Source organism: Amblyraja radiata, chromosome 22 (genome assembly GCF_010909765.2).
Source record: "Amblyraja radiata isolate CabotCenter1 chromosome 22, sAmbRad1.1.pri, whole genome shotgun sequence".
NCBI lineage: Eukaryota > Metazoa > Chordata > Chondrichthyes > Rajiformes > Rajidae > Amblyraja > Amblyraja radiata.
In genome coordinates, this window is record NC_045977.1 from 13,492,301 (window position 1) to 13,515,430 (window position 23,130).

Here is a 23,130-nt window from a genome sequence, read left to right on the forward strand (position 1 = left end):
GAAAAGTGGCCCTTTTTGATTTTTGCACTGGATTTTCCGGCCTGCTACTTTTACTTTTCACCTTGCTACCTATTGCTTCTACCCTCATTTTACACCCCTCTGTCTCTACGCTCACACATTTAAGAAACCCTTTCCCTTTAACTCCATCCTCCACTAGCCCATTCGACACCCCACCCCCCTTATTCAGTTTAAAACCACCCGTGTAGCAGTGGCAAACCTGCCTGCCAGAATGCTGGTCCCACACCTGTTAAGATGCAATCCGTCCCTTTTGTACAGTTCCCCCTTACCCCAAAACAGATCCCAGTGATCTAAGAATCTAAATCCCTGCCCCGTGCACCAGTTCCTCAGCCACACGTTCAGGTCCCGTATCTCCCTGTTCCTGCTCTCGCCAGCACGAGGAACTGGAAGCAAACCGGAGATAACAACCCTGGAGGTCCTGCTTTTCAGCATTTTTCCGAGCTCTCTAAAGTCACGCTGCAGAATATTCATCCCCTTCTTTCCGACATCGTTTGTGCCGATATGCACTACCACTTCCGGATGTTCACCTTCGCCCTTGAGGATTTTCTGCACTCTGTCCATGACATCCTGGATCCTGGCACCAGGAAGGTAGCACACCATCCTCGCATCCCGTCTGTTGCCGCAGAAACCCCTGTCCGTACCTCTCACAATGGAGTCTCCGACTACAATGGCGTTGCCTGCCTTAGGCCTTTTTGGTTTTGGCTCAACAGCCCTATTCGCATCACAAGCCAGTCCGCCGCCCAGTGTAAACACCTCTTCTGTCCCGACAGCTTCTAAGTGGGTGAACCTGTTCACAAGGTACAACACCCGGGGACATTGGCATTCCATGCTTCCCTCCCGTTCTCACTGTCTCCCACCTTCTCTCTTCCAGTACCTTAGGTGTAACAATCGTACTGTAGGACTTGTCGAGGAACGACTCCGTTTCTCGGACGAACCGGAGGTCATCCACTTGCTTCTCCAGTTCCCCAACACGGCCCTTCAGGAGCTCTACCTGGATGCTCTTTTCGCATTTGTAGTAGTCAGAGGCACCAGCGGTGTCCTTGGCCTCCCACATACTGCAAGCATCACACTGAATCAGCTTGCCTGACATCTCCTTCTTTCGTCTCTCCCTCTGCAGTGTTTTGCGTAGTCTCCTCTCCCTCCTCTCCGAAGACTCTCGAGCCAAAGACTCACACTTTACTCACAGGGCACTTCCCTCACAAGGACGCTCACTCACTGCCACTCGCTAAGAGCAGTCTTTGTGCTAAGTGAAGCCGCCCATTCAACTGTATACTGAGAAAATTCAAGCCATTCACCTTGTGCGTGAATTATCTCAAATCTATTATCAGAACATGTATCGGGCGCCGCTCCAGAAGAGCGAGCTAGCGGACCCTTCTGGACTTTGAAAAAGGCGTCAAAACCTGGCGTCTCTTGCATGCGGTCTCAGTGGGCTATTTTCCATGGATTTTGCACTAATCAGGGATTGTGCTTAGGTACGGCAATATTGAACTGTACGCAAAAAAAGAATTTCACTGTATGGATGCACATAGGTACATGTGACAGTAAAGAACCATTGACCATTGAATATTGAGAGCAGCATTCAACAGAGCTTTTCACTGGAGTTTACCAGCTTACACTGAAGTTACTGATATGTGGATTGCTAGTACTTGACATTTTTAGACCCACCGTTCATTGTAGTGACAAACAAGGAACAAATTACAATGAAATGACCCATTGTATCAGAGGACATTTAGTTAAAACTCTGACTCTCAGCCACAGTCGAAATGCAACATCAATTCAGGAGACACATCAACAAATGAAGGTCAAGGTTTTGACTAGAATATAAAGAACTCTTGCACTTTGAAGACTTGATGAATATTTTGCCATGTTGCCAATAACAACAATACCTCACACACTGGTTATTGATTGAGACAGTACTTCTCTGTTTACTGCTAACGATATCTAACGGATGTAAGTGACGCCCACTGTATAAAAGGCCAGCACCCTCTACATTGGTGTACCGCACCATGTCAACTATTTTAATACAATTATTATTTCCAATGGGGGCTAACGAGAACTCTCTGGGTTAACTTTAGGCAGCCTCAGTGTGTGTACATTCAGAAGCTCCAAGCACACAAGAGCCTACCATCAAAGAACATTAATGCAACGAGAACTGGGGTCACCATTTCCTTTTCTCCAAGACCCGCTGAATGACTCCAGCACTTTGTGTCTATCTTCACTGGTAATCAGAACATCTCTAAGCCAGGTTCCCTCGTGGCAACACGGCAAAGTACACGAGTTCTGCCTTAATGGACCGAATCAGATGAGAAATCAAAGAGGAGGTCTGACTGCATGTGCCCGACACCACCAGCTGTGTTCCAACCTCATGGCGCTTCAGAATGCCAGTGCATGATTACGATGAAGGCGAGCATAAAAAGCTGGAGTAACTCAGCGGGTCAGGCAGCACCTCTGTAGAAAAATAATAGGTGACGTATCAATTTGAGAGTCCAGGGAGAGGGAAACGAGTGATATAAAAGGTACATAGAATAAATGAATGAAAGATATGCAAAAAGTAAGAGTGATCATGGAGCCCACCATGGTCCATTGTTGGCAGAGGGTAGGTGATAACGAGTGATACAAACAGTGAAACTCAACAGGATGACAGTGAAACTAGCACAACGACTAGGGTGGGGGAGAGACGGAGAGAGAGAGGCGATACAAGGGTTACTTGAAGTAGAGAAATCAATATACCGCTGTGTTGTAAGCTGCCCAAGCGAAATATGAGGTGTTGTTCCTCCATTTTGCGTTTGGCCTCACTCTGACAGTGGAGGAGGCCGAGGACAGAAAGGTCAGTGTGGGAATGGGAAGGGGAGTTAAAGTGTTTGGCAACCGAGAGATCAGATAGGCCGAGGTGGACTGAGTGAAGGTGATGTTCCCTCACGTACAGGTGCATGGATTTGTAGCAATGGCAAATACTTGATAGATATAATTGAATAATATGAGCATGTTTATTACTTAAATTAGCTTGCCCTGGACCTGCCAACATTGATAAGAACAACAACCTGCGGTTAATACATCGATGTTCATGGAAGAAATTATAACACAAAATGTGGAGAAATTGCACAGCCTTGTAGTCGCACTGAGTAAATCAATGCACAACGGGCCATGTGAGTTTTGTTAATCTGACATTTTAATCCTAACACATTTATAGTGGAATAGCAGCAATTCCAATCACATTCAACACGTGTGAACAATTTCGCACCCTCTGCCATATCATTAGACAATAACAAGCTCCCAGCTATCCAGGGCAGCACAGTGGCGCAGCGGTAGAGTTGCTGCCTTACAGCACCAGAGACCGCGGTACGATCCTGACTGTACGGGGTGCTGTCTGTACGGAGTTTTTACGTTCTCCCGTATTTTATGCATCACCATGCAGTGCTCCTGTGCAGAACCTTTGAATATCTTGCAACATCAGGTGCGTGATTCAAAAACTTTATTTGTAATTGAATTGATTGTACAACCAATGTCTTCCATATAATTTCTCATAAAACAGTACAACTCTGATAATCCTCTTTCCCATTATTTGGCTATCCCAGTGTTTCAGTGTTAGGCTTACTGATTCCCACACTCACTCTGATATACCATGTTCAGGTCCCTGTGTCCAAACTCTGTCCTCGTCTTGATTCAATCTCAGAAGATTGATTTCTCTCTTACATTTCTCTCCATGTTTCATAAACTTTAATTAATGCCTGTCAGTTTGAGTTCTTTGCTTCTATCTCTTTGCAAATGCTTCATGTTTCTGATAATGATATGGTTATATATATATATATATATATATATATAAATAAATGTGTGTGTGTGTGTGTGTGTGTGTGTGTGTGTGTGTGTGTGTGTGTGTGTGTGTGTGTGTGTGTGTGTGTGTGTGTGTGTGTGTGTGTGTGTATGCATATCATATATATATAGTCTTCACATATATATTTCTGCATATTATATTCATGTTATATATATAACATGAAGGATATATAGAAGGCAGACACAAAATGCTGGAATAACTCAGCGGGAAAGGCAGCATCTCTGGAGAGAAGGAATGGGCAACGTTTCGGGTCGAGACCCTTCTTCATTCTGAAGAAGGGTTTCGACCCGAAACATGAATCTAAAGAAGGGTCTCGACCCGAAACGTCACCCATTCATTCTCGCCAGTGATGCTGCCTGTCCTGCTGAGTTACTCCAGCATTTTGTGTTTATCTTCGGTTTAAACCAACATTTGCAGTTCCTTCCTGCACCGAAGACCATACTGGCTCTGGCCTCTTTTCAATAAAGTGTCAGCTTTAACGTGTAGGCTACGTTAAGTAATTTTGCGTTGGTGCACAGATGTGATTTATCTCTCCCTTTAATCACCATCTCAGCTGGGACACGACCCAGTAGTACAACATTTCACATCAAGATTCATTAACGGGCTTCTTGGGCAGGTTGGCTTTTGAAAGTCAGCGATATTTTCCTCGCTGGCAACTGTGTAGGCGGGACCTCGGGAATGCACTTGAAGGGGCAGAGAGACATCTGACTTCACCAGTTCGTTTGAAGGTTTCTCCAAGCAATAAATGCAGCCTTCATCTGGGCTATCTCTAACTTAATTACACAGCGGGCAGTGGCTGTCTTTGTTCTGCTTCCCGGCCACAAGCATGATGCTGAGAAATACTGATATTTGAACCCAAACAGGACAGCTTTTTACTCCCAACATGAAGCTTCCCACAGTATGTACTAACCATTCAAAGACCCACTGTGCTTCATATCATCCTTTCCTTTTCGTTTTGGGCTGCTAACTGTGCAGCTTGTTAATGATTCCCTGGTTTTAGCATGTCAACGTAAGGTTTAATGATCACTCCGCTCCAGCAGATATTGCATTAGTTTGCATATCAATAACAATCCTCTCTGATTAGCTTTTCTCTTACTCCCCTTCATTTAAAGTTTGAAGAGTGGTAGGGATGCACAGGGCAAGATAGCCAGTGGGCTGAATTGCGTAGGAAGGTCTTGACCCGAAACGTCACCCATTCCTTCTCTCCAGAGATGCTGCCTGTCCCGCTGAGTTACTCCAGCATTTTGTGTCTGGGCTGAATTTAGCTCAATTAGTCTCACTCCACATGCTCCCTCCACAACTGCGGAAGTTGATACGATACGATGCGATAGAACTTTGTTTATCCCAGGAGGGAAATTGATCTGCCCACACAGGGCCGGTGCTAGGAATTGCGGGGCCCAATTAGAAAATTGATGGCGGGGCCCCTACTCTAGAAAAGTAAAAATTTATGTATGTTTATATTTCGTGTAGTATGCTCGTCTTTAACCAAAAAAAACATTAAATGCTTGATATACTAAAATTTTGAAAAACTATATGAAAGTGTCACACATCTAATAAAATGAGCGGCACTTTGAAAGATTGAATGTGTGTGTGTGTGTGTGTGTGTTTATGAGTGTATGCGATTGTGTCTCTGTGTCTGTGTGACTAAGTGTGTGTGTTTGTGTGTATGCGTCTGTGTGTGTGCGTGCATGGCCGGCCTTAGGGGGTTTAAACGGTTTAGAGATGTTTAGAGGGCTTCAGATGGGTTCAGGTGTGTTTACAATTGTTTAGAGGGGACTAGAGGGAAATAGGGGGGCTAGAGGGGGTTTAGAGGTGTTCAGAGGGTCCCAGAGGGGTTTAGAGACGTTATAAGCCCCCCGTGAGAAATTGTATTTCTCTGAAATTGAAGATAGACATAAAGCTGGAGTAACTCAGCAGGACAGGCAGCGCAGCGACTCTGGAGAGAAGACCCTTCTTCAGACCGAACTGAACTCGCGTCGGTGAGAGTACTTGTGATTGTCTGAAGAAGAGTCTCGACCAGAAACACAACCCTCTCCCCAGAGCCGCTGCCCGTCCCGCTGAGCCACCTTCAACTTCAGAGCCAAACAAAAAACACAGAGTGCTGGAGGAACTCAGCGGGCCAGGCGAATGCCTCACCAGCTGAGTTTCTCCAGCATTTTTGTCTACCGCTAAACATCAATGATTCCGGGAATGCTGAGGGGACAGGGTGATAGAGAGGGAGTGGGAGAGCTAGAGAGAGACGAGACGGGGAGCGGGAGAGAGAGCGCGAGAGAAAGAGGGAGGGAGGGAGGGAGTGAGCAAAAGACAGAGAGACACAACGTGGGTCGGTAGGTGAATGACTAACCTGCACACCAGGAAGAAGCCCCTTCTCGCGGTCCGGGGCCCTCACTCATGATGGTGAGTTAAATGAAATTCTCAACGTGTCATCGATCTACATTCCTCAGTAATGTAATTGTGTTTTAAACAAGTATTAATGACGCCGCGTGAATTTTATTCAAAGGAACACGGCGTCATTAAATGAGTCTGAAGAAGGGTTTCGGCCCGAAACATCGCCTATTTCCTTCGCTCCATAGATGCTGCTGCACCCGCTGAGTTTCCCCAGCAATTTTGTGTACCTTCGATATTCCAGCACCTGCAGTTCCCTTTTGAACACGGCGTCATTAATACTTGTTCAAAACACTATAACATTTACTGAGGAATGTGGATAGATGCAGATTCATGCATTGCATAACAAGGTGTTAACTACTTACCGTTAAGAAGTGCTAACAGCACTAGTTAACAAATCGTTTGTGTATGATGGCCGTGCAGCGGTTGTTATGCATGTTCGTTTAAAAAAAATCCGGATGGCGAATTTAAAAAAATCTTTATTTAACAAAGAGAATTCGTATTTCCGTACGAAATACTGAACATTAGTGCGGGGCCCCCATTAGGCGCGGGGCCCAATTGGGAGCAATCGGTCAAATCGGCTTAACGCCGGCCCTGTGCCCACATAAAACCCCCCCACAAAATACATGAAACATGAAATTAAAGTGACGAGTGGAAAGGCTTGAAGGATGTGCAAATGTTGGGGAGGGGGGGCGGGGGGGTGGGGGTGGGGGGTGGAGGGCAGGAGAGTCTGTCTCAGTCTCAATCTACCCCAGGACTCATCACTAAGAGGCATCGGGCAAGATGCAATGAGTATGAGTCGGTTGACCCGTTTCTGAAACCCAGTCCATGTCACACCTTTTAACACGGAGCAAGGCTGGGAGCGAAACCTTGCTTCCTGTCAAACTTGACAAAGCTTAGTAAATGTTTTATTTTTACATATGTTCAGATGCACTTAAAAATAAATTACTTTGTTTAACAATAATTGAAAAAGTAAATGCGTATTTTAAATAATAATGAAATTTAAGCCACTGAGAAATTAGAAGGAAACTAAAGGGCAGCAAGGTGGCGCAGCGGTAGCATTAAAATATCTGCAGATTTGAACTAAAAACTGAACATATCATAACTACCAAAACAAAGAAACGATGGAATTGCAAATAAAGGACTGTAACGCGTACAAGTGGACAAAAGACATTGGGTATCCACACAGAACTTCTATACAAAATACGCTGCTGAAAAACAAACTTCCTTATCTCTTTATGGTGATAAATTACCCAATAGTGAAAGGCCTGAATAGTGTGAATGTGGAGAGAATGTTTCCACAAGTGGGAGAGTCCAGGACCAGAGGACATAGCCTCAGAATAAAAGGTCATACAATTAGAAAGGAGTTCAGGAGGAATGTTTTTAGTCAGAGAGTGGTGAATCCGTGGAATTCATTACCACAGACAGCTGTGGAGGCCACGTCAATGGATATTTTTAAGGCGGAGATTGGCAGATTTTTGATTAGTAAGGGTGTCAGGGGTTACGGGGAGAAGGCAGGAGAATGGGGTTGAAAGGGAAAGATAGATCAGCCATAATTGAATGGCAGAGTAGACTCAATGGGCTGAATGATCTACTGCTCTTAGAACTTATGAGCTAATTGATGCCCTTTGAATACAGCAATCCAGGATCAGAGCCGCAGGGTTCAATTGCTGCATAGCTGTCTAACACCTCACAGCTACTCTGGAAATGTCTTTGAACTAGACTTCACAGAGACACTGCTTTTGCAGCCCCCTATCCTATCAGCAACAACACTCCTGGGAGTCACTCCTTGTAGCAAGCCCCACAGTATAACATCTCTGCCCCAAGATTACAATCATAATGAACTTCAATCCATTCTCTGCAAAACACTAATTCCATCAATAATGTGTAAGCTCCCAACTGTAGCAACTGTAACACACAGTATTTTTACTTTAAATACACTGCGGCATGGTGGCGTAGCAGTAGAGTTGCTGCCTTACAGCGACAGAGACCCAGGTTCGATCCTGACTATGGCTGCTGTCTGTATTGGAGTTTGTACGTTCTCCCCATGACCTGAATGGGTTTTCTCCAGGATCGGCTTCCTCCCACACTCCAAAGAAGGACAGGTGTGTAGGTTAATTAGCTTGGTATAATTGTAAATTGGCCCTAGTGTGTGTAGGATAGTTTTAGTATGGGGGGATCACTGGCCGGCACGGACTCAATGGGCCGAAGGGCCTGTTTCCTGTATCTCTAAACTAAATGAAACTACAGAAAATGCCTAAAACACTGCAGGACAGGCAGCATCTGACATGCTGAATACTTTAGAAAAACTCAGTCACCACTGGAATAAACCTATGCAGTCACAGGGAGAATGTGCAACTCCATACAGAGACAGACCATATAACAGCATATTTATCTTTCATATTAAAATTTCAAAGCATTTTAACAGATACAGTATGTCAAACCTAACTTCCCATTTTCTCAATTCATTCTGATTCTATACAATCATATTATTATTTTCTAAGTTCCCGGTCACCACTTCCTTAATAATAAGAATCCAGCATTTTGCCAACGATTGATATCAGATTAGTATGCGCAAGAAACTGCAGATGCCGGCTTACAATAAATAGACGCAAAGTGCTGGAGTAACTCAGCAGGTTAGGCAGCATCTGTGGAGGCCATGGATGGGTGTCATTTTGGATCAGGATCTATCTTCAGACGGGTTGTAGTGGGGGGGGGGGCAGAGAGAAAGCTGGAAAAGAGGTGGGGGTGGGACAAAGCCTGCCGAGTGATAGGTGGATACAGGTGGAGCGGGGTTTTGATAGGCAGATGTGTGGAGTGAGTGAGGCTAGGGCTGACAAGGAGACTGAAAGGTGTCAGATTAGGAGAGAAGAGGAGCCTTCTTCATGTTTCAATAAGATCTCGGCCTGAACCCTTCTCTATCTATTCCGTTCAACCCCGGAATCAAAAATCGTCAGGCTTCAATTACTCTACTTTCATTGATGCATGAGTGTAGGATTCAAAAGAGACAGACTTTCCACTTGGAATGGTAACAATAAATCTAAGAATTCCAGTGAACTTCAGTGGTGTTTATCCCATTTGTGGGGTATGATTTGGGGCAGCTTTCCTTTCAGACAGTTGACAGTTTCAATTAAACATCTTAGTTCAGGAACCCAGCTGAGTCATAGAGTCACTGAGTCATAGAGCGATACAGTGTGGAAACCTCCACACTGCCCTTCAGCCCAACTTGCCCACACCGGCCAACAATGCCCCAGCTACACTAGTCCCACCTGCCTACGTTTGATCCATACCCCTCCAAACCTGTCCTTTCCATGTACAAGTGGAGCGGAGTCAAGAGTGGAGGAAGATGACCATGAAAGAAGAGAAGCCAACTCCATCAAGTGTAGAATTGAAGATCATAAAACATTGCAGCATTTGGGCCCACTGAGTCTGCTCGCCATTCGACCATGGCCAATCTATTTTTCCCTCCATCCCCAATCTCTTATGTTCTCCCAGTAACCTTCAACATCCTTACTAGTCAAGAGCCTATCACCCTATGTTTTAAAAATACCCACTGACTTGGCCTCCACAGCCATCTATGGCAATTAAGATCACAGATTTACCTCCCAACTAGCTAAAGAAATTCCTTCTCATTTGAAATACTTGAATTATGAAACAGCTGGGGAAAAATTGCGGGGAAACCAATAGATAATGTGCTTAAATATTAGCAGACATAATAATCCTAAATATTAGTAGTCACCGTGCTGCCCTTGCTCTGTAGCAGTGTGGCCCAATGCAATCTATACTGGGCACATATGCAGCTTTTTGAATCTCAATATTGAATTCAAACAATTTCAGTTGATTTGCTTTCTGACCCGCTGAATGTTCTAGAAATTTCTATTTTGATTTTCTTTTCAGAGTTCCAGCATCTGCTGTTTTATTTTTGATTTTCAATTTGCTTTCATTGTTTGCATCAGAACTGGTCAGGAAGGTTATCCATCTGTAGTATTAACTGATATTAATTGTTTTCCTCACACAATAGGTGTCACTCGCTACAAAGACTGCCTGATCCATAAAGTATTTACAACATTGCTCTCTGGGTTTGGCACCCTATAACAACTTTAAACTGCTTTTTCACAGTCTTTACATTGTAGCGGCACCTGCTAGCGCAGGCAGATATTGAGCCCGGCGTTCGGAAGCCGCGGTCATGTGACTCGGGAGGAGCTGTTGTTTTCGCGCGGTTTTTCTCTTGCGAGCGTTTAGTTCAGCGCTGACCACCATTGTGGGCAGACGTGTCTGATAAGCCTGTATGCTGCAACTTGAACTTTCAAATAAAGATCTGTTGAAAACTCCAGTAGTCGTTTACACAGAGAGTGGTGAATCTGTGGAATTCTCTGCCACTGAAGGTAGTTGAGGCCAGTTCATTGGCTATATTTAAGAGGGAGTTAGATGTGGCCCTTGTGGCTAAAGGGATCAGGGGGTATGGAGAGAATGCAGGTATGGGATACTGAGTTGGATGATCAGCCATGATCATATTGAATGGCAGTGGTGGCTCGAAGGGCCGAATGGCCTACTCCTGCACCTATTTTCTATGTTTCTATGTTTCTATGTTTCTCAGACCACTAAAACATATTCCTTTTTTTTGCATCTCTCTCTGTGTCTCTCTCAGTGTCTCTGTCTGTCTGTCTGTCTGTCTGTCTGTCTGTCTGTCTGTCTCTCTCTGTCTCTCTCTCTCCCTCTCTCCCCCTCTCACCCTCTCTCCCTCCCACCCTCTCTCTGTCTGTCTATTTCTCACCCTCTCTCCCTCTCTCCCCCTCTCACCCTTCTCTCCCTCTCACCCTCTCTTTGTCTGTCTATTTCTCACCCTCTCTCTCTCTCTCTCTCTCTAATCTGCCTCATTAATCTATCAGTCAGCTTCATAAACACAGGGGTCACCACAGCATTGCTGGCTTCACCATTTCAGGAATATTTCCTTTGTCCTGTCCAATGCTTTCGCATCATCTGAGCAATTTAAAATCAACCTAGTTTTCTTATTTTTTTCAGTTCTGATGAAAAGTCTTCAAATTGAATTGTGAACTATTTTTTTCCAGAAGATGCTGTCTGGCCTGTTTGAATACTTCTAGTGAATGCTGTTTATTTGTAGTAACCAAAACACAATGTTATTCCTTTTTATCTCTTCAATCCATTTTTCTTAATCAAGGCCCAATGTTGTCAGTGGATAGAACAGAAAGTGCTTGAAGAACTCAATGGGCCAGGCAGGATAAATGGAGGGAATGGATTGGTAACAATTCAGGTCAGGGTTCTTCAGACCAGACCAGAAACATCACCTATCCATTCCCTTCACAGATGCTACCTATCCCAGTAAGTTCCTCCAGCACTTTGTGTTTTACTGAAGCTTTCACCACCAGCAGTTCCTTGTGTCTACATTGCCAGTGTGTGATCTGCTGGCTCCTGTCCTAATCAGGTACTGAAACAGTTTCCAGATGTATATCACTTTAGGTGATCCCTCAAAAGTTGTTCCTACGGGGAAGGTATGATTTGCTGGCAAGATCAGGAATCATTGCACTTCCTTAATTATCCTTAGGATGTTGGTGAGGGACCATGTTATAGAACGGCTGAACTCTGTGCGATGATGGTGCTCCTAGGTTGTTAGTAGGTGCGGACTTACTGACACATATTTGAATAGTGCGGGTGTTAGGGGTTACGGGGAGAAGGCAGGAGAATGGGGTTGAGAGGGAAAGAGAGATCAGCCGTGATTGAATGGCGGAGGGGACTCGATGGGCTGAACGACCTACTTCTGCTCCTACAACTTATGAACTTACAGGATTTTGACAGTTGATATTAAAAACATTAGTTTGCCCTTTATGAATCATGAACATGACATGGCAAGAGGAAACCAAACTAACAAACGATGAGTCTTAAGGCAGAATCCTATCAATAAATGTTGCTCCAATAACATCATTGGTGACATATTAGTCACCATCCATTGTCCCTTGCTTATTTCTTTACACTTTATCAAATCCTGGCTGAAGGTGGTGGGAGGATTGAAGTACTTTACAGTTTCTGAATTGGTGGGAATGAATTTACCAGGCACGTGCCGTGAGTGATTACTTTTAAAACAGAAAAAAACGTAAACCGCGCATGCGCAGATTGTTCTCTCCGTAAAAATAAAAAATAAAAATAAAGACAGTAACAATTCAATTTGCCCAAGGTTTCCAAGTCTCCTTTATTCGGAATTACTGAATGGGTGGGGGGGGTGAAGGGTGATGGCAGGTGGTGGTCGGGGATAATGGCAGTAACTCACTCACCGCTGCTGCGGCGCTCCGGACGCGGAGCCACTGCATTGTGTCAGGGGAAGGAAGCAGCTCGGGTGGCTGCAAGCGGCCGCCGGGACCCGACAGCAGAACTGGCCGCCACTTCATCTCCTTGTGCCGGCCAGCTCACCTCTGGCAGTGCTCTCCGTCTGAACACCTCTCACCTGTCGCTCGCCAACTTCGCTCATGTCAGCCGCTTCCCGCAAATCCTTAAATTCCCACAGCCGAGTAACCTCAATCACGCTGTCGGAATTTAAGGATTTGCGGGAAGCGACTGATATGAGTGAGGCCGGCGAGCGGCAGGAGTGAGTTTTTTAGACAGAGAGGTGAACGGGGGCCAGCAGAAGGCGCTGAGGTGGCGGCTGGTTCCGCTGTCCTGCTCGACGGACCCTCACAGCCACCCGAGTTACTTCTCCCCCCTCCCACCTCCCACCCCCCCCCCCCCCCCCCGGCCTCAATGCGGTGGCTCCGTGCAAGTAGCGTAGCAAGTGGGTTACTGCCATGATCCAGATCCCTTCCTTCACAACACTCCTGCCCTCCCCGCAACTTTACCCCGGGCCAGACTCCCCAAATGCTGTGAAAGAAGCTCTCCCCTCCCCCACCCCGGGAAAAACGGTATTTAAAAACATGTAGCACCAAGAAATGTACTTACCACATTATCGGTACATGAACTCCATTCTTCTCTCTTTGTTTCTTAAAATACGCTGAAGATAATGGCAATCCATATTTGAAAAAACCCGCCAAGAAACTAGTGCTGTGCATGCACAGTAGGCTGCTACTCCTGCGCAGTACTGCAAATGCAGATTTTCAGCTGCCTTCAGCCACGCTTGTCATTGACGGCTTGAAGCAGCGCCGACGGCACGTGGGCTGCACAGACCTTCGCGTGTTACAAACGCTGCGGATGAAAGGCACGGAGAATTATGCCTACTTAAGAGATCGATCTCTTAGAAAGGCATAAATCTCCCATGCCTTTACTATTTATATTTAGTAATTACCATTTTATAATTTTAGTCAGTGTCGGCTGTGCCTACCTTGCCTACCCTGATGGCACGTGCCTGGAACTTACATTTACCATTTTAAAATCACACTGTGAAAAAGGTAATTTAAACCGTTCAGTCTTGACATTAAAAGGAAAATACCAATGATTAACAATCCCGCACACCTTTAAAGTGAAAAAGTAAAGTTAACACAAAGCTGCTTCAGATGGAGATAATATTCACAAATCAGAGCTTCAAAGCCTTTTATTGAATGGCTCTTGGCATATTAAAGTATTGACAGCTGCAATAGCTTCAATTCCTAGCTGCTGAGGGCCTTATAGATAGGGCAAACTAAATTAACAACAAATTATGGACCATTTCTTGGAGTGTAGAGGAGATGGTTTTCTACTTCAATCTACTGAGGAAGCGATGAGGGAATAGGTTAATTTAGGTTGGGTTTTCGATCTAAGCAAACTATGGAGCAGCAGGCTTTGATTTGTGTATGGTAGATTGAGAAAACACATTGAAAGGCATGAATGTAAGAAGCAATGGCTAACATTTAAAGAAACAAACATAAATACTATGTAAACCATGCTGAAATATGGCGACACCTTGGCTTACGAAATAAGCCAAAATTAAAGATAATATTGGAAATGTTGACAAATACACTAAATTATGACGGGCATAGATAGTTAAGGGCCTGTCCCACTTAGGCGATTTTTTCGGCGATAGCCGGAAAATAGGCTGTCGCCACATGGTCGCGGGGTGACGCCTGTATTGTCGTGAGTTGTCTCCTCAAATGTCGTAACTTTTTTCTTGTCACCGCTGGATTTTGAAATGTTCAAAACCTTTCGGCGACAGTGGGCTTGACGTCTGGTGAATTGTCTTCAGTTGTCTTCAGTTTGCGCCGACAGGGTCGTTGATTGTCGTAGCTTGTCGCGGGTGGACGTAGGTTGACTTCGGTTGTTGTAGGTTGTCCCTTGTGGTCGTAGGTTGTTGTAGGTGTGCTTGTAGGTGAACGCCCTAAGTTGTGACGATTGGGTCGCCGGTTATCGGTAGCTTGCCGTAGCTTGACGTAGACTGGGTGGTGGGTTTAGACATTTTCGTGGGGGGATGGGTCCAGTCGCCGCTTTTTCGGCGACCTGCTACAACTGTGACAGTCGCCGGCAGTCGCCGAAAAAATCGCCTAAGTGGGACAGGCCTTTTAGAGAGTCAAAACCTTTTGTGCCCAAGTTGTAAATGTCATGGATGGTGGGTGTATGAAACAAGCTGCCAGAGGTCGTTGAGGCTGGCACTATCCCAATGTTTAAGAAACAGTTAGACAGGTACATGGATAGGACAGGTTTGGAGGGATATGGACCAAGCACAGGCAGGTGGGGCTAGTGTAGCTGGGACATGTTGGCCGGTGCGGGCAAGTTGGGCTGACGGGCCTGTTTCCACACTCTATCACTCTATGACCAGAGGGCACAGATTTAAAGTGAGAGGAGTAAAATTTAATGGATATGTGCGGGGCAAGCTTTTGTACAGATAGTGGTAGATGCCTGAAACACACTGCCAAGGGCAGTGATGGTGGTAGGTACCATAGTGGCATTTAAAAGGATTTTAGATAGGAACATGGATATGAAAGAAGGAATGAGGCGATATAGATCACTTACAGGCAGACCAGAGTAATGTTACTTGGCATCTTGTTTAGCATGGTCATTATGGGCTGAAGGGCCTGTTTCTGGGCTATACTGCCCCATGTTAAAAAAAAGAGCTGTAAGCTTGAGGATTGGGAACATTTAGGACTTCATGAAAGGAAGACCAAGATGTTGACGAGAATAGCATGAAACAGAGTGTGAGGATAATCTAGTGAGAAAAATAAAAACTGGCAGTATTATTATCAAAATAAATATCTATAAAAAGGAAAAAGACTGGCAAATGTTAACGTAGCTTGCTTGCTTACAGTATGAAACTGAGGGATTTATATTGGGGAATTATATTTGGGCAGCACAGTGGCGCAGTTGGTAAAACTGCTACCCTACAACCTCCATCACCCAAGTTTGATCCTATCATTGCTATCTGTGTGGAGATTGCACGTTCTCCCTGTGACATTGTTTTTGCTCCAGGTGCTCCTTTTCCTTCTTCCCGATGGCAGGAGTGAAATGAGACTGTGGCCAGGATGGTGTGGGTCTCTGATGAAGCTGGCTGCCTGAAGGATCTTCTGACGTCGGCCTTAGTGACTGAGATTGTAATGCTGTTGCGGGCTAATGGGGAACCAAGAAGGCACATAAGTGTTCTCCCTTTCAAAGTGTGTGTAGAACGCATTAAGCTCATCTAAGAGTGATGCTTCACTGCCGCTTGAGCCGCCACTTGGTTTTTGATTTGTAGGAGGGGATGGCTTGTGGGAACCAAATGTAATTTATCCAAGTTGTTGATAATACTCGGTTGAGAGGCAATTGGCTGTGAGGAAGCACAGACGTGATTCAGAAAAATTATTGATGGGTTTAAATGGGCAGGGCCAATGCGATGAAATATAATGGGTAAAAATGTAAGCTTGGTAGAAAAAATAGAAAGTTGATACTGTTGTATAAATAATGCAAATTTGAAAAACATTGGTGTTCAGGGGAATGTGGATGTGTTTGTAAATGAATCACTGAAAGTTAGCATGGGAACACAGCAAACATTGCAAAAGTGTTTTTTTAACATTTTATTAATATTGCCTAGGTCGCTCTCTTGATTACTGCGGGTGTCAGAGGTTATGGGGAGAAGGCAGGAGAATGGGGTTAGGAGGGAGAGATAGATTAGCCATGATTGAATGGCGGAGTAGACTTGCTGGGCCGAATGGCCTAATTCTGCTCCTATCACTTATGAATGCATACCTGTAATTAAATGCAGAGATCTGGTCACCTGACATGAGGGAAGGATATATTTGTGACAGAGGGAATGCAATGATTGATTTCTGGGATAGTCTGGGGGATTATCTGATGGAGTCTACATTCTCTCGAGACGTGATCCCATTGAAACATATCCAACTCGTGTGGGGCAGAGATAGTGGAGTAGATGCAAGGATGATGTTTTCTCTGGCCAGAGTGTCTAAATCAAGCAGTATATTGAAGGGGACACAAGGAACTGCAGATGCTGGAATCTTAAGTAAAACACAAAGTGCTGGAGTGACTTAGCAAGTCAGGCAGCATCTGTGGTGGAAATGGATAGCCAATGTTTCAGTTTGGGTCCCTCCTGCAGACTGCATAGACGACATTACAGGTCAGGACCCTACTTCCAGGAATTTGTCTGACTAAAGGGTTTCCCTTTCAAGGCGGAAGAAAAATGTGTGCTGAATCTTCACATTTCAATGTTGAATAAGGTGATGTACAGTAGGTGCAATTCTTGTATTAATTCAAAATAAAGGTCTATGTATTTTTGGATATTCAATTCAATTCAATTCAATTGCCCTTTATTGTCATTCAAACATGCAAGGTTTGAACAAAATTTCATTCCTGCAGTCATAACAGCAAAAAAACAAAACTCACAATGAACACAGTTCCACATAAACATCCATCTCAGTGAATCTCCAAACACCTCCTCATTGTGATGGAAGGCAAAAGTCTTATCTCTTCCCTGTACTTTGTGCTTCTCCCGCGGTCAGGCAGCCAAACTGCAACGTCGAGGCGGACGGGGCTCCCGATGATAAAGTCCCCGGCGGGCGATGGTATGTCCTGCAGCCGTTTAAGCCGCGCCGGTCGATGTAAGGCCCTGCTCCGGGCCGATTCAAACCCCTCGATTAGGGCAGGCGAAGTTGCCATTGCGGGAACTCCCCGAAAATCGGTCTCCCACCTGGGACCTGTGAGCTCTCGACTCCACGTCCACAGGGCCAGCGGCCAAAGCTCCAAAGCTCCGAAGTTGGGTCGCAGCCCCAGCCGCAGTGCCACCACAGCTCCGAAGTCAGCCAGCTCCGCGATGGTGAGTCCGCAGGCTCTATGGCTGGAGCCCTCAGGTCGATTCCGGTTAGAGGCCGCCAGCTCCACGATGTTAGGCCCCAACGACAACGGAGACACGACAAGGGAAAAGTCGTGCCCCCCGTTCAGGGAAGAGATTCAAAAATTTCCCCCCCACATACACACAGCTAAAACTAAACCAAAAACATACTTCTAACAGGACAAAAAAAAGAAAAAAGACAGATGGACTGCAGGCGAGCTGCTGCCACAAGGCGCCGCCACTCATCACGATATTAAGTGAATCAAGGGATATGGTGTTAGTATAGGAAAGCAGAGGTCATGTTGCTGTTATGTAAGACATTGGTGAGGCAGCATTTAGAGTATTGTGTTCAGTTCTGGGCACCATGTTGCAGGAAAGATGCTGTCAAGTTGGAAAGGGTACAGAGAAGATTTACAAAGATCTTTCCACGACTCGAGGGTCTGAGCTATAGGGAGAGGTCGAGCAAGCTGAGATTCCTTGGGGCCTAGGAGGATGAGGGGTGATCTTACACAGGAGCATAAAATCATGAGAGGAATAGATCGGGTTGACACACAGGGTCTCATGCCCAGAGTAGGGGAATCCAGAAGCAGAGGACACAGGTTTAAGTTGAAGGGAGAAAGATTTAATAGGAAACTGAGGGGGTAACTTTTTCACACAAAGGGTGGTGAATGTATGGAATAAGCTGCCGGAGGAGGTAGTTGAGGCAGGGACTATTAAATAAACAATTAGACAGGTACATGGATAGGACAGGTTTAGAGGAATAAGGGCCAAATGCAGGCAGGTTCTTGGTTCTTGGTTTCTTGGTCCTCCAAAATATTCCAAATGGAATTTAAACAGGAGGTGGTGGAGGGAGGACTTAAGCCAGAAAGGGTTATTGGGAAGAAAGAGCTACTTTAAATTTAGTTGCATCTGGTTGGGTAACTATAGTAGGGTTGAGATTATTCCATTCTTTAATTGTGCGGGGGAAGAATGAATTGCTGTACACATCTGCCTTGGTAGCTGGTATAGCAAATTGGATTGAATTGGTGTAGGTGGGACTAGTGTAGATGGAACACGTTGGTTGGTATGGGCAAGTTGGGCCAAAGGGCCTATTTCCACACTCTATGATGCTCTGACTAAGTGGCATTGAGGGAAAAGATTAGGCATGATCTTACTGAAGGGCAGAACTGGTGCAAAGGATTAAATTGTAGTCAATTGCTGCTTCGGATTCTTGTGATGTTACGTTCAACAGCATATAAATGCCACCTTAATTCCACAATGCCATAATGTCGAAAGATACTTAACAATATATGGGATCTGAAACAACTTGGATGTTAATTCTTTCAAAATTTCATGTCCCTATTGAGTATTAAAAAATGGCCTGTGGGATTTCAGAAATTAAGTTGTGCAAATCAATGGAAAATAAGTCATCATGAGAAATTACTCATTCAGAATACTGATTAGTTGTAAGCATCTTCGAACCAATAGATTTCAAAATAGCAATGCAGAACATTGAAAATCATACCAAATACATATTTTAGGTGTTATTTTATATATTAAGTGTTTTAACCCATTCATTGTCAGTCTTGTAACTTTAACACCTCTCGAAAACTGTGGCATATTCAACTGAATGGATTAAATGGTTGTGCCCATCTTGGATGCAGACAAATTTCATCATAACATCATAAGGTCATAAGTACTAGAATTAGGCCATTCGGCCCATCAAGTCTACTCCGCCATGCAATCATAGCTGATCTATCTCTCCCTTCTAACCCCATTCTTCTGCCTTCTCCCCATAGCCTCTAACATCCATACTAATCAACAATCTGTCTATCTCTGCCTTACAAATATCCACTGACTTTGCCTCCACAGCCTTCTGTGGCAAAGAATTCCACTAGTGGAAACATCCTCTCCATATCCACTCTAACCAAGCTTTTCACCATTCTGTACGTTTCAATGAAGTCCTCCCTCATTCTTATAAACTCCAGCGAATATCGGCCCAGTGCCATCAAACGCTCATCATATGTTAACCTACTCATTCCTGGGATCATTCTTGCAAATCTCCTCTGGACCCTCTCCAGAGCTATTACATCCTTCCTCAGATGTGGTGCCCATAATTGCTCACAATATTCCAAATGCGGCCTTACCAGCACCTTTTAGAGCCTCAATATTCCATCCCTGCTTTTGTGTACAAGCCCTCTTGAAATAAATGCTAGCTACAGTCTACAATCTACAATCCCACCCCCTTTTGCCTTCCCCACTGTCCCTTCCTACCGATACCGCCCTCATATCTTACGCCTCTTCTCTCTTTATCTCCATCCAAGACCGCAAGAAATTGCAGAGAATTGTGGACGGAGCCCAGACCATCACATAAACAAGAAGGGTCCCGACCCGAAACGTTACCCATTCCTTCTCTCCAGAGATGCTGCCTGTCCCACTGAGTTACTCCAGCTGTTTGTGTCTATCTTCAGTTCAAATCAGCATCTGCAGTTCATTCTTTCACAAACCAACCTCCCTTCCATTGACTCCATCTACACTCCATGCTGCCGCCACCGCATAGCCTGCTATAGTGGTTCAAAGTACTATTAAAATAATTTTCCCAGTTATTGAGCAATAATGAACACCTTCTGAAATTGATCTCAATTTTTTCCCCATTATATAACCTCTGAGATGGAGGTTTTGTAAGTAGGAATGTCGAACTAGAAATGACCTGGTCGGTGAGGTTAGGTGTTTGTAACATATAACAAAGCAGATGCTGGATATCTGAAATAAAGAACAGAGAATGCTGGCAACCTTCAGCATGTCAGACTGCATCTGTGGAAGGAAATGCAGAGTTAATGTTTCAAGCTGAAGGTCTTTCATCAGACTTCTGTTATATTTGACAATAAAAAATAATGATATTTACGATCTAGGGTGCCGTGCCTCACATCCACATTACCTTGTCTGTCTTGTTTGGTATTAGTGTCATAGAGTCATACAGCGTGGAAACAGGCCCTTCAGCCCAACGAGCCCACACTGACCAACATGTTCCAGCTCCACTAGTCCCCTCTGCCTGTGTTTGGTCCGTATCCCTCTAAACCTATACTGTATGTTTCTTAAACGTTGCGATGGTACCTACAAATAGTACCCATAGTATCCATTTGTGATAGATAGTACCCATTACTCCGGTGCTAGGAAGCTGAGCCTGTCTCTAGCCCTGCATAGTTCACCTTGCTGTGGATTTCTGATTTCTTCTTCATCTTGCATTCTTTCCACATGTTTTTCCAATGAAAAATACACTTTTTCCCACATGCAATAATAATTTATTCAAACAATCCGATCTGTATTGAACAAATCTTTTATATTTGTTAAAGGGCAGTTATTAGTTAATAGACCTAACTCTGTAACCTCTGATTATAAAAACAGGATCAGTGATGGTTGGCTGTTTCCCGCTAGCAGATCACAGTGTGTTTTGTATTGCTTCTAAAGCATTATTTCAGGGTTTCATTTGTGGACTTCATGACATGGTAGAATTCTCTGCCCTCATGGTCAGAGTCTGAAGAAGGGTTCTGAATCGAAAGGTCACCTATTCTTTTTCTCCAGAGATGGTGCCTGACCCATTGATATTAAGAGGGCTAGCTGGCAGATATGAATGGGTCTCGGGGGGCAATCAAACACATTACTCCTTCATCTGTAGGTGGATTGCTTGACTGACTACTGACTACCCTAACTCCCACTGCACCAAGCAAACATTAAGATCAAAAACTGTCAGGGGGGCTTGATGATGTCTTCAGGGGCCTTGATGATGTCTTCCTGCATAATTAGGTATAGGAAAGAACTGCAGATGCAGGTTTACACTGAAGATGGACACAAAATGCTGGAATAACTCAGCGGGACAGGCAGCATCTCGGGATAGAAGGAATGGGTGACGTTTCGGGTAGAGACCATTCTTCAGACTCAGTCAGAGGAGAGGGAGACACAGAGATATGTAAGAGTAAGGTGTGAAAACGAGCCATCAAAGGGGACGAAGCTCAAGGAAAATGTAGAATAGATCATTGTTAGCTGGGGGAAGGTGACAATGAAGCAGGTAAAATTTAATCAGGAAGACAGTCAGACTGATCAGAGAATGAGGATGAGGGAGGGATGGAGATGGAGGGAAAACAAGAGTCGACATTCATACTGCTGAGATGTAAGCAGCTTAGAACCCCTATATCTCTGTGTCTCCCTCTCTCCTGACTCAGTCTGAAGAAGTGTCTCGGTCCACAACATCACCCATTCCTTCTCTCCAGAAATGCTGCCTGTCCCGCTGAGTTACTCCAGGATTTTGTGTCTACCTTCAATATAATTAGGTATTTGAAAAGAATGGAACAAACTGAAAAGCAAAGCAAAAAAAGCCTCTGTTAACTGAAGCAGTGATGAGAAAAGCTAGGCGTTTTAGAACATAGAAAGTTAAAAGGAGATTTAACATAGTTGTTCAAAAATCATGAAATATTTGGGGAGAGAATATAAGGAGAAATTATTTCCACTGGCAGGACACCATTTTAAGATGAAATTTTATGTGATGGAATGGAGGTGGGATAAAAACAAGCCTTAAAGAATATTATGTAAAATATCATCACAATCACAATCACAATAATACTTTATTAGCCAAGTATGTTTTGCAACATACGAGTAAATTCATTTGCCACGTCAGTCGTACAATAAAAAGCAACGGAACACACAAAACACATTTTAACATAAACATCCACCACAGTGACTCCTCCACATTCCTCACTGTGATGGAAGGTGAAAAAAAGTTAAATCGCGGTCATGGGCCTCGAGCCCTCCGTTGACGGGACGATCTTGACTCCCATAGCCGGCAGTGTTTTAGTCCTCCAGATCGGGGCAATCAGCTCCTGCATCGAACCTTCCACGACGTTTGAGCTTCCCGACTCGGCCTCTCCCGAGTCTGCGAGCTCCCGATGTAAAGTCTGCAGGAGCTGGAGCGACCCCAGGCAAGGGATGATCAGAAGATCCTGGTCTGCAAAGGTAGAAAGATCACATTTTATGGTACTTCTCAAATTAAATTGAGTGAATCTTTAAAGGAGAAAAATATACAGAGCTGTGAGTAAATAACAATAATGTAGGACTGAAGAAGGGTTTTGGCCCAAAACGTTGCCCATTTCCTTCGCTCCACAGATGCTGACGCACCCGCTGAGTTTCTCCAGCACTTTTGTCTACCTTTTATTTTCCAGCATCTGCAGTTCTTTCTTAAAAATAATGTAGGACTCACAGGTTATAGAGCTGCTGCCTCACAGCACCAGGGACATAAGTTCGATATTGAGTTTGGGTGCTGTCTGTGTGAAGTTTGCACGTTCTCCCTGTGACGGCATTGGTTTCCTCCATGCGTTCCGGTTTCCTCCCTTATCTCGAAGATGTGCAAGTTTGTACGTTAATTGGCCTCCTCTGTGAACGAGAAAGCGAGATGAGATAGAACCAATGTGAATGGATGCTCAATAGTTGACAAGGACTAGGTGGGCCGAATGGCCTTTTTCATTGCTGTATCTTTCAATTCAATAGATCTCTCAAGGCATTGGGTGGGGCACATTGAACCAAGTGGCATTGTCTCATTCTGTAATAAAGTGAAGAACAGCTTTATCCAATGGGCTAGGTGGGATTTTAGTATTTCGAAAAAGTTTGCTCAAAGAACAACAGCAGGACTTCAATTAAC

At 44.6% G+C, this 23,130-nt stretch overlaps 1 long non-coding RNA gene across 1 annotated transcript; it reads left to right on the plus strand.

Moving 5' to 3' along the window:
• Positions 1 to 2,602: 2,602 nt before the first annotated feature.
• On the plus strand, positions 2,603 to 15,234 carry LOC116985472. The gene is made up of 3 exons (XR_004415275.1): positions 2,603 to 2,614; positions 5,571 to 5,574; positions 15,174 to 15,234. It is a non-coding gene; the product is annotated as an uncharacterized LOC116985472 (long non-coding RNA).
• The last annotated feature ends 7,896 nt before the right edge of the window (positions 15,235 to 23,130 follow it).